At 33.9% G+C, this 9,008-nt stretch overlaps 1 long non-coding RNA gene across 1 annotated transcript in view; it reads right to left on the bottom strand.

Annotated features, from left to right (window-relative positions):
• Nucleotides 1-4,901: 4,901 nt before the first annotated feature.
• The window catches only part of LOC122533367, an 8,434-nt gene continuing 4,327 nt past the window's right edge, over nucleotides 4,902-9,008 (bottom strand). Inside the window, exons 2-3 of the long non-coding RNA XR_006307694.1 lie at nucleotides 5,115-5,117; nucleotides 4,902-4,913 (exon numbers count right to left, since the gene is read on the bottom strand). This is a non-coding gene — a long non-coding RNA (uncharacterized LOC122533367). The remainder of the gene's footprint in view (nucleotides 4,914-5,114; nucleotides 5,118-9,008) is intronic.

Below are 9,008 nucleotides of genomic sequence, written 5' to 3'. Positions count from 1 at the left end.
ACTCGAAACAGGCGAGAAATTCGAGTATCGTCAGGTCGTTGACGTTTCTTTAGAAGTGAAAAACTCGTCACTTTCATCAGGGTAACCAAAATAATTGTATAATAACTTGTAAGTTGTAAATAACCAAAGTATAATTGTATTATATTTTTTTTTTTTTACTTTGGTACGTGTGAATGAAGGGTGATTTTAATATTTTTATTTTAAATTAAATATTATAATATTAAATATTATATAAATAATATATATATAATATTTATATGATATAAATTATATAAATTAAATATTACAATAATATCATAATATTTTTATTTTAAGAGGATGAAAGGGAAACGAAAACTTTTTTTTATACCATTATTTTACGTGCTTATGTAAATAAATAGAAAATATTAAATATCATTGTTCATGTAACATATAACATACAACTTTTGCTCAAATTTTGTATATAATTTCGCGAATAATTCTTGCAAGATCGGTCATTTCGCGTGCTGAATGGATTGAAAAAAAGGACTGAATATTTTATTTAATAATCAGCCACCCGCGAGTAACTAAGCGCGATTAATTAGCCGATTTGACAGAAAAAGGGGGGACAGGGGAGATAATCGTTGACTGGAAATGATACTCTCTCAGTTAGTCAAAATTCGGGACGGCCGGAGTCGTAAATCGGCTTTAATCGGGACCTTTCTCAGATTAAGACCACCTGGACGAAATTGGCTTTAAACGAGAAGCTTACCTTTCGTTCGGATTAAGCGCACCTGCGCGACATTCGGCAAGTTGCGCCGTTTGGAAATGGGAATAAAATTCGCGCGAATACCAAAGTCCAATTTACCGGTAACCCCATTTTGTATAATATCCGACCTTCGTGCCCCTGCCTTCCCCTCGGAACCGCGAAAGCGACCGTAAACGGCCGGATATGCGAGTATTAAGATTCGAGCAAACAGCCAGCATAGTTCCTTTTCACCGCAATTAGTAGTATCATCCTATCTCTGCGCGTGAATTACGCACGAGAAATTTAATTTAATTTAATATGATTTATCTCGGGAGGAAGGGAATCACTTAACACGTTTTTCTTTCTTTCTTTCTTTCTTTCTTTTTTCGAATCGAGAGATTAACAGGTTTTCGTTGTGTTGTACCTCTTTTTTTAATAATTACTTTATATACTTTTTCGTTGGAATAACCATCGTCAAGTAGATGATTCTCGCAGGATTTTTTGAGAAAATCAATTTTGAAGGATACAAGAATGTTGGACGAATTTCTGTACCTTCAAGTAAAGTAGCAAGGTAAAATTACTTAGATTTCAGAAAATGAATGTTAATTTGTTGGATGCGAAAAAGCTTTGTACGCGTGAATTTATAAAGATACGAAGAAATTCAATTCGATTGATGTTAATTTCTCGGCAATGTTGCAGATATTAATTGATCAAATTTAAAATGTACGTACATTTAGTATAAAGTTGGCATATCTTCAGCATGTAACAAATATTAGAGATGGCTTCGTCAAATATTAAAGTTTATTCATTTAATGGATTAAATATTTCTGTAATCTCCGCGAAATTGTACTAAATATTTAAATATATTTTCAGAATCGTTAAAAATTGCATCAACATAAAAAACAATCGTTGAATGCCATGTTTAGAATGCGAATTTTGTGCATTTGAAAATTTCAGAAAGAAATAGAATCTAAAAAAGGCATTTTATATTTTACCTAGATATTTTATTTGGATATTTTGTATATTGCTTAGATATTTTATTTGGATATTTTATATTTTTATTTTATAGATATATATAGGTTTGGATATTTTCTAGATATTTTTCCAATATTGTACGCATTGAGCATATATTTTTGCAACTGCCAATCCTTCGTGAATGCATAGTCACAGTCCAAATATTTCCTATAACAAAAATAATAACAAGTGCAGACGCGAAAGACATTTTAGACGCGAGAAATTTAAAAAAAATCATAGGTCAAAAGAGAAAAAAGAAATCGCAGTATCATTATTCATCGGTTGATCGACCGAGAACCAATCGAAACTCACAGCGTACGATTTCCATCGCGCGAGTGTTTCGAACGGATTGATAAATTTTTGATAAATTTTATTCGACCAGAGTACCAAACTATCCGAACGTTTTCGAGTGTCTCGAACGACTCTGTCAGGCGCATACTCGCCGCGCGAGTAAATCGTTGCAACTTTCGTCCCGAGAGCGGCGTGTCATCCGCGTACAAAAATTGCATCGAGCACGTCCGACGTTCCCTGTTCGAGAACTGTTTTGCCGCGGAATGCCGATAAAAGCGGTTTTCAATCGGAACGCGAGCAGATTTCAATTAGAAAACGGAAACCGGTCGCGGGACGGGAACGATCTCTCGCGGCGCGCCGTCAGTAATTCACGATCGACGTTCTCCTTTTAACTGCAGAGCGCGAAATGATGCTAGAAATGATGAATTCATGGACGAAGTGGTTCACGAAATGGAACTTTCTGCTGTAGATTAAATATAAATAATTATTCATTTAATATTAATTTTAATTTAATATTAAATATAAACAATATTCGTTTACACAACTGCTGGCGATTACAACAGTAGATAATTAAACAAGGTAATAAACACAGATTAACAACTGATACACATGGTCACGACTCGGATGAACAACTTTTTTAACAACTCAATCAATTCTTTTTCACAACTCGAATCGACTCTGTTCTCTCCTCCTCGATTGAAAAAAAAAAAAGAAAAACGCCTTACACCAATGGCGCATTTGTCACGCATTTCTTCACTACGCTACAAGCCATCTCTTACAACTAAAATAATAATTCAGACCTACGATACTGCAATATTACAGCAAACGCTTCCCTGAAATTTGCGATTCTTAAATTTTCCATGAAATTACAGAGAAATTATTTTTGGCAATGAATTGGAAAATAAAATGGACAAAATGTATGTCCATTTGATTGCCTGCTCCCTACTGTTGTAATTAAATTCGATTGTGACTTTTGTACTTTCGTACATACGATATAATCATTACGTTTGTCGAGTAAAATACGATTTACGATCGACGTTCTTCTTGAACTATGAAATAGGGAAATTCAGCGATGAATTTATCGACGAACGTTTACTTCTGACGACAATGTATGTATGTGCATTCATTGTCAATTCAGTTGGAAAATAAATAACAAGACAGGATATTGGCTTCGGATATTGGGCATTAAATAAAAATTGATGACTGACGTTCCTTTCACAACTGTGTACCAAAGTACGAAACTCAGCGATGAAGTTACCGACATACAATGTAATAATAATAACAAGAGAAAGAGGAAATTTTATTGACAACAGGTTTGATATTTAACGCGGAAATTTAAAGAGGAAAATTTTACAAAAGAGAATACAATACACAAATACAAAAAAAAAAATTAATTACAAGGATTTGATTATGAGAATCGATTCGGTGCTGATCACAGAAAAAAAAAAACGGTTTGGTTAAAAAAGTTAAGGTTAAAAGTATCTTCCTAGTATAAAAATTCATACGACTGATATTTGTGTTGCGTGATATTTTTCGACTTACTTGGAATATGTTGGATGTTCTGACGAGTCCAATATACAAAATTTCACGTGCACTCATTCAGTAATATAAGTTAGAGAATAAATAACAAAATAGAATATACTGTACGATCGTTTATATCGTACTGTTGTAATTAAATTCATTTATACGAAATAAAATTTTCATAGGAGCAAGAATGTCGTGCAGAATGTGTGATGTGAAATCAGTGGATCCTTTGACCTTTGCATTAAGCGTGGCATGCATTTCATTAAATTCTACTACACGAGGTGTGATATAACGTTCAAATGAAAGAAAAACAATCAGAAGCCAAGTTTATTACGTTCATAAACACATTCCTGCCTTTGAATCTATCGTCGTTATATATATTTATATATTATATATATATACTATTGAAGAGGAACTTGTCATCGAGAAATTACAATTATTAAAATAGGTCAATTATTGAATAGGTGAATTGAGTTTTAACTTTGATTTGAATCAAAGTCTGAACGAATTTGAAAATAAATTTTTAAATAGAAAAGAATCGTGATAAAAAGATAATAACCTAATTGTTAATGTTTTATTAAAAAATATATTTGCTTTGTAAGATCGAGTGACAGTTGTTTGTGAACCGTTCAAGTTAGGATAGATTATTGGACAACTTCTTACTTTAAAAAACAGGGAAAAAATGATGATGCAGTGAACGTTCTTTTTTAAATTTAGTTTGGAATTTACATCACCTTGGGTAGTAATTTATTTTTTGAGAAATTCACGTTGTTTTGTAACACGTAAATTTATATTGTTCTATATTATTATGGAAATTATATTATTATATAATTTAAAAAAATTTATACTATCACATGTCATTTTAGAAATTTATATTATTATCATTTATATTACATTCACGTCATTGTCTGTGTAATATAAATTTAGAGTGACATTAATCCTTCGTCATACAACATGAAGTCACGGTCACAGTATGAATTACAGTTTCGATTTATATCTCACTGTAGATCGATAATTTTTCGATGCTTTACATCTAACGTAGACGTTACAATTACAATTGCAACAATGCTCAAGGAATCGCCTAAGATAATCGTGAAGCAACGTAGTTAATCGTCTATCCTTGCAACGAAATTGAAAACTCGTTAAAAAGTCGAGGTCATCAGTCGCGTCTATCCTTGCAACTCACTCAAGAAGTCATCGACGATGACTACTCTTTCGTAAATAATTATCCGGAAATAATAATCCCAAGCAGCGAGCTTATCGTCTAAATATTACGTTTAATTAAAAAAAACCAGCGAGAACTCTGCCCGTCTGGTAATATATCTCGCTACAATACTTGAAGTAAACCAGTTTGAAACGTCGTTCGTAACGACACGAGCTCGAAACGATCGAACTGTCCGTACCCTCGTTTGTCGTTGCTCGAACGTGAATGGCAAAAAGTAGAAATTAGTATAGCGAGCCTAGTGGGGGCACTTCTCCGGGTCCGGTTCGTTATGCGAGTAATTGCCGTGAAACCGGTCGTCGCGAACTCGGAAAAATCGATGCCTCTTTCTTATCACGTGCCTCGTACTCGTCGCACAGCCTGTCTACGCGTTACCAATCGTCATGCAAACTCGCGTCTAATAAATTAAGAAGCGAGATAGCTGCTCGAGGGATCAGAGCCACTCGTCTTTCGAAAAGATTTCTCGCGCGAATCGTTCCGCCACAGATTAGACATCCGGACGGCTTGTAAGAAGATGACTGTCGTCCTTGTTACGTTCTACGTTTCTAGATCGAGAAATGTTCATTTGAAAAACGAAAGTGAGAAACGTGGTAACGAGCGCTGCTCGTTTCGTACTTTTCGTAGTTTTCGTTCATGTTTTTCATTCTTATAAAAATGTTTCAGTTAATTAGTAGATACAGAGAAGCGAAAGGCTTTATAACAAGTACTCTTTTTTGTGTGTGTGTGTGTGTGTGTGTGTGTATTTTTATGCGCTGTATTCGCAAATTTCTAGAAATAATAACATAAAATCCGCAGTTTAGTAATTTTAATAATAGGCTAACGATTATCATAATTTTCTTATTTTTAATGCAAGAAATGTAATTCGTCACCTATTGAACAAATGATCCCACGATGAAGTTTTATCTAAAGCAAATTTCTAAAAAAAAGAAAAAAAAGAGAAAAAGCTAGTGATTGACGGATTGATAAATCGGTGATTGACGTGTAATTGGAACTTCATTCGGTTAAATTCAGGAAATATTACACGAATATCAACGAAATTGTTGACGACGGAATTGAAAAGTATAGAACGGAGATATAAAATTGAAAAATGTGGAAATAAAATTGAATTGGTTTAGGATGAAATTGGATTAGTTTTAAATAAAATTAAATTAGTTTTAGAAAGCACGAAAATAAGTATTGTTACAAATACAAAAAAAAAAAAGAGAGAAATTATGAAGGGAATAAAAGTACATACGGAAAGATTTTGAATTATAAATTACAAACAGATAAACCACCCAAGGTAACAAGATTTGAATGATGTGAGAAGCTATAATATTTCGAACATGTTGACGTTGATTCTGTGATTATCATAAATTATAGATACAATAGAATGTTCAGCCCGTTGACATATATGTCAATTTCTAGTGCAAGTCTGTATTTATGTACCAGTGTTTACAACAACGGATAACAGTAATTCACAGTGTGTACCGAATGACCAAATATTAATGGGAGTTGTGCTCTCTATAACGCGTGAAATGAATCGAGGCTGTCCTGTATCTCTATTTCATCGAAGAAAAATGAAGATCATTCTCTTTGACTCGTCTTGGCTCGTTTTCTTGACAAATATCTGAAAGAAACTGCTTTATACATTTCTCACAAAACTAAATGACATTACATATCTGTGGCTGTATGTAATTTACAATTTTCTAATTTTTTCATAATCTCTTTTATTTCATACAGCCGTATAACATTTCTAATGTTATATATTATATCTATATAATGTAATCACGACAGTGTTCACTGCGATATTCATAAACTTCCAAAGTGGGCATAATATATGCAGGATACCTAATTTTGCTTCAAATCATTTGTCATCGTTTCTAGCAAAAATCGTGATATTAATCTTTTGTAATTACACGTTTGACTTCGTAACTCAAACGATATTCTCAAGAAATTTTCCAAGGTAATATCTCGACAATTGCCAATTTTATTAATCCTGTTCTATTGAAATTTTATTAAAGAAAAAAATTAATTCTTACCTCGTACGATACAATTTTTCTTTGGAATATCCCTCTTACGACCAATGGATTTGAAGTGATTTATGGTGTTAATATCTTAGATGAGTCACCGTATTTATGTTCGAGAGAAGAAGGACGATTTGTTAGAAATCACGGTGTTCGAAAAATTGAATTTGCCTGTATTTGACTAGTCGTTCGCCGAAAGAACGATACCGACGAAGAAACCCGAGTCAACGTTCACCGGACACGGTAAACTCTTCAGGATTTCTACAGGAAAGTCCGGTCATCCCATCGCGGTGATCCTTGAATACATCGTCTTTCCATCCGGCCACGAATGTCCTTGACTAGTCGAAGCTTTCGAAAGGGTTCTCGAAAGCCACGCGCTTCAAGATATCGAACAGTCGAGATTCGTCCCTTCGACACGATGTGTCCCTCCTTCGGGGCCGTGTTCTCATCTTACAGATTTCTCTTCCTCCATCGACCTCACTCCTGGATCGTTCGTCGCATTTTTTCAAAAATCATATCTCGCATCTTCAAAGGATTCAATTTCCTATTTTAAATAGATTCGTGAAAACACGCACGAAGGAATTTGTAACTTGTAGAACTTTTAATTTGCAATTTGAATCATTTCTAAACTCATTCCAAGTAAATAGGTATGAATGATGTCGGTGCTATTTCAATAGTAGCAAAACTTACTACTACACTCTCGTTTGAAAGTCTTTGGATAAATGTCGTCACGTTCATCAATTCGAAAGAAATCGAACGATGATCTACCTCAGATTCAATCGTAAAAAACGAACGACGACAGCCCACTTTTCCTGCAGTCGACCGAACCGAGTCGAGAAACATCGGTTTTGATTTCGATTTTGCGTGTTCCTCGTGACCAGCGATAATAATCGTTGCACACAACAGGTGGCAGGAGCGATTATAATTTTTCAAACTTGGCCGCACGGCGCACGGTGTTCCGAACGTCGTACCCTCGAAGCCGGATACCTCGATAGCTCGCTAGTAATCCCCGGGAATATTCCGATCGAACAGGTAATCCGGCGACGTATCGGCTTTTTTTTCGTTCGAACGCAAAAAATCCTTGCATGGTTTTAACGCGAAAAAACGCTCTTGTCGGGGACGTGTTCCAGACGAGTCCATTGGTTCACTTTTTTCCTCTCTCTCTCTCGAATGTGGAACCTTAGAATCTAGAATTTGGAACTTTAGAATCTAAAATCTAGCGGTTTGGAATCTAGAACTTAAAACCTTGGAATCTAGAATCTGGTAGCTTAGAATCTGGAATTTGAAATCTTAGAATCTAGAATCTAAAATCCAGAATCTCTTTCCCTTTTCTTTAGGAAGAACTAGAAGGTAATTGTTAGGTATTATGAGTAATATAATTATTAGGTAATTAGGTAAAATCTAGAATTTGGAACTTTAGAATCTAAAATCTAGAACTTGGAATCTTGAAATCTAGAATCTGGTAGCTTAGAATCTGGAATTTGAAATCTTAGAATCTAAAATCCAGAATCTCTTTCCCTTTTCTCTAGGAAGAACTAGAAGGTAATTGTTAGGTATTATGAGTAATATAATTATTAGGTAATTAGGTAAAATCTAGCAGTTTAAAATCTGGAATTTGAAACCTTAGGATCTATAATCTAGCAGTTTAGAATCTAGAATTTGAAACCTTGGAATCTAGAATCTGGTAATTTTGAGTAATATAATTATTAGGTAATTAGGTAAAATCTAGCAGTTTAGGTAAAATCTAGAATTTGGAACTTTAGAATCCAAAATCTAGCGGTTTGGAATCTAGAACTTGGAATCTTGGAATCTAGAATCTGGTAGCTTAGAATCTGGAATTTGAAATCTTAGAATCTAGAATCTAAAATCCAGAATCTCTTTCCCTTTTCTCTAGGAAGAACTAGAAAGTAATTGTTAGGTATTATGAGTAATATAATTATTAGGTAATTAGATAAAATCTAGCAGTTTAAAATCTGGAATTTGAAACCTTAGGATCTATAATCTAGCAGTTTAGAATCTAGAATTTGAAACCTTGGAATCTAGAATCTGGTAATTTTGAGTAATATAATTATTAGGTAATTAGGTAAAATCTAGCAGTTTAGGTAAAATCTAGAATTTGGAACTTTAGAATCCAAAATCTAGCGGTTTGGAATCTAGAACTTGGAATCTTGGAATCTAGAATCTGGTAGCTTAGAATCTGGAATTTGAAATCTTAGAATCTAGAATCTAAAATCCAGAATCTCTTTCC

This window comes from Frieseomelitta varia, unplaced genomic scaffold (genome assembly GCF_011392965.1).
Source record: "Frieseomelitta varia isolate USP_RPSP 00005682 unplaced genomic scaffold, Fvar_1.2 scaffold_522, whole genome shotgun sequence".
NCBI lineage: Eukaryota > Metazoa > Arthropoda > Insecta > Hymenoptera > Apidae > Frieseomelitta > Frieseomelitta varia.
This window is presented reverse-complemented; position numbering and strand designations above follow the sequence as displayed.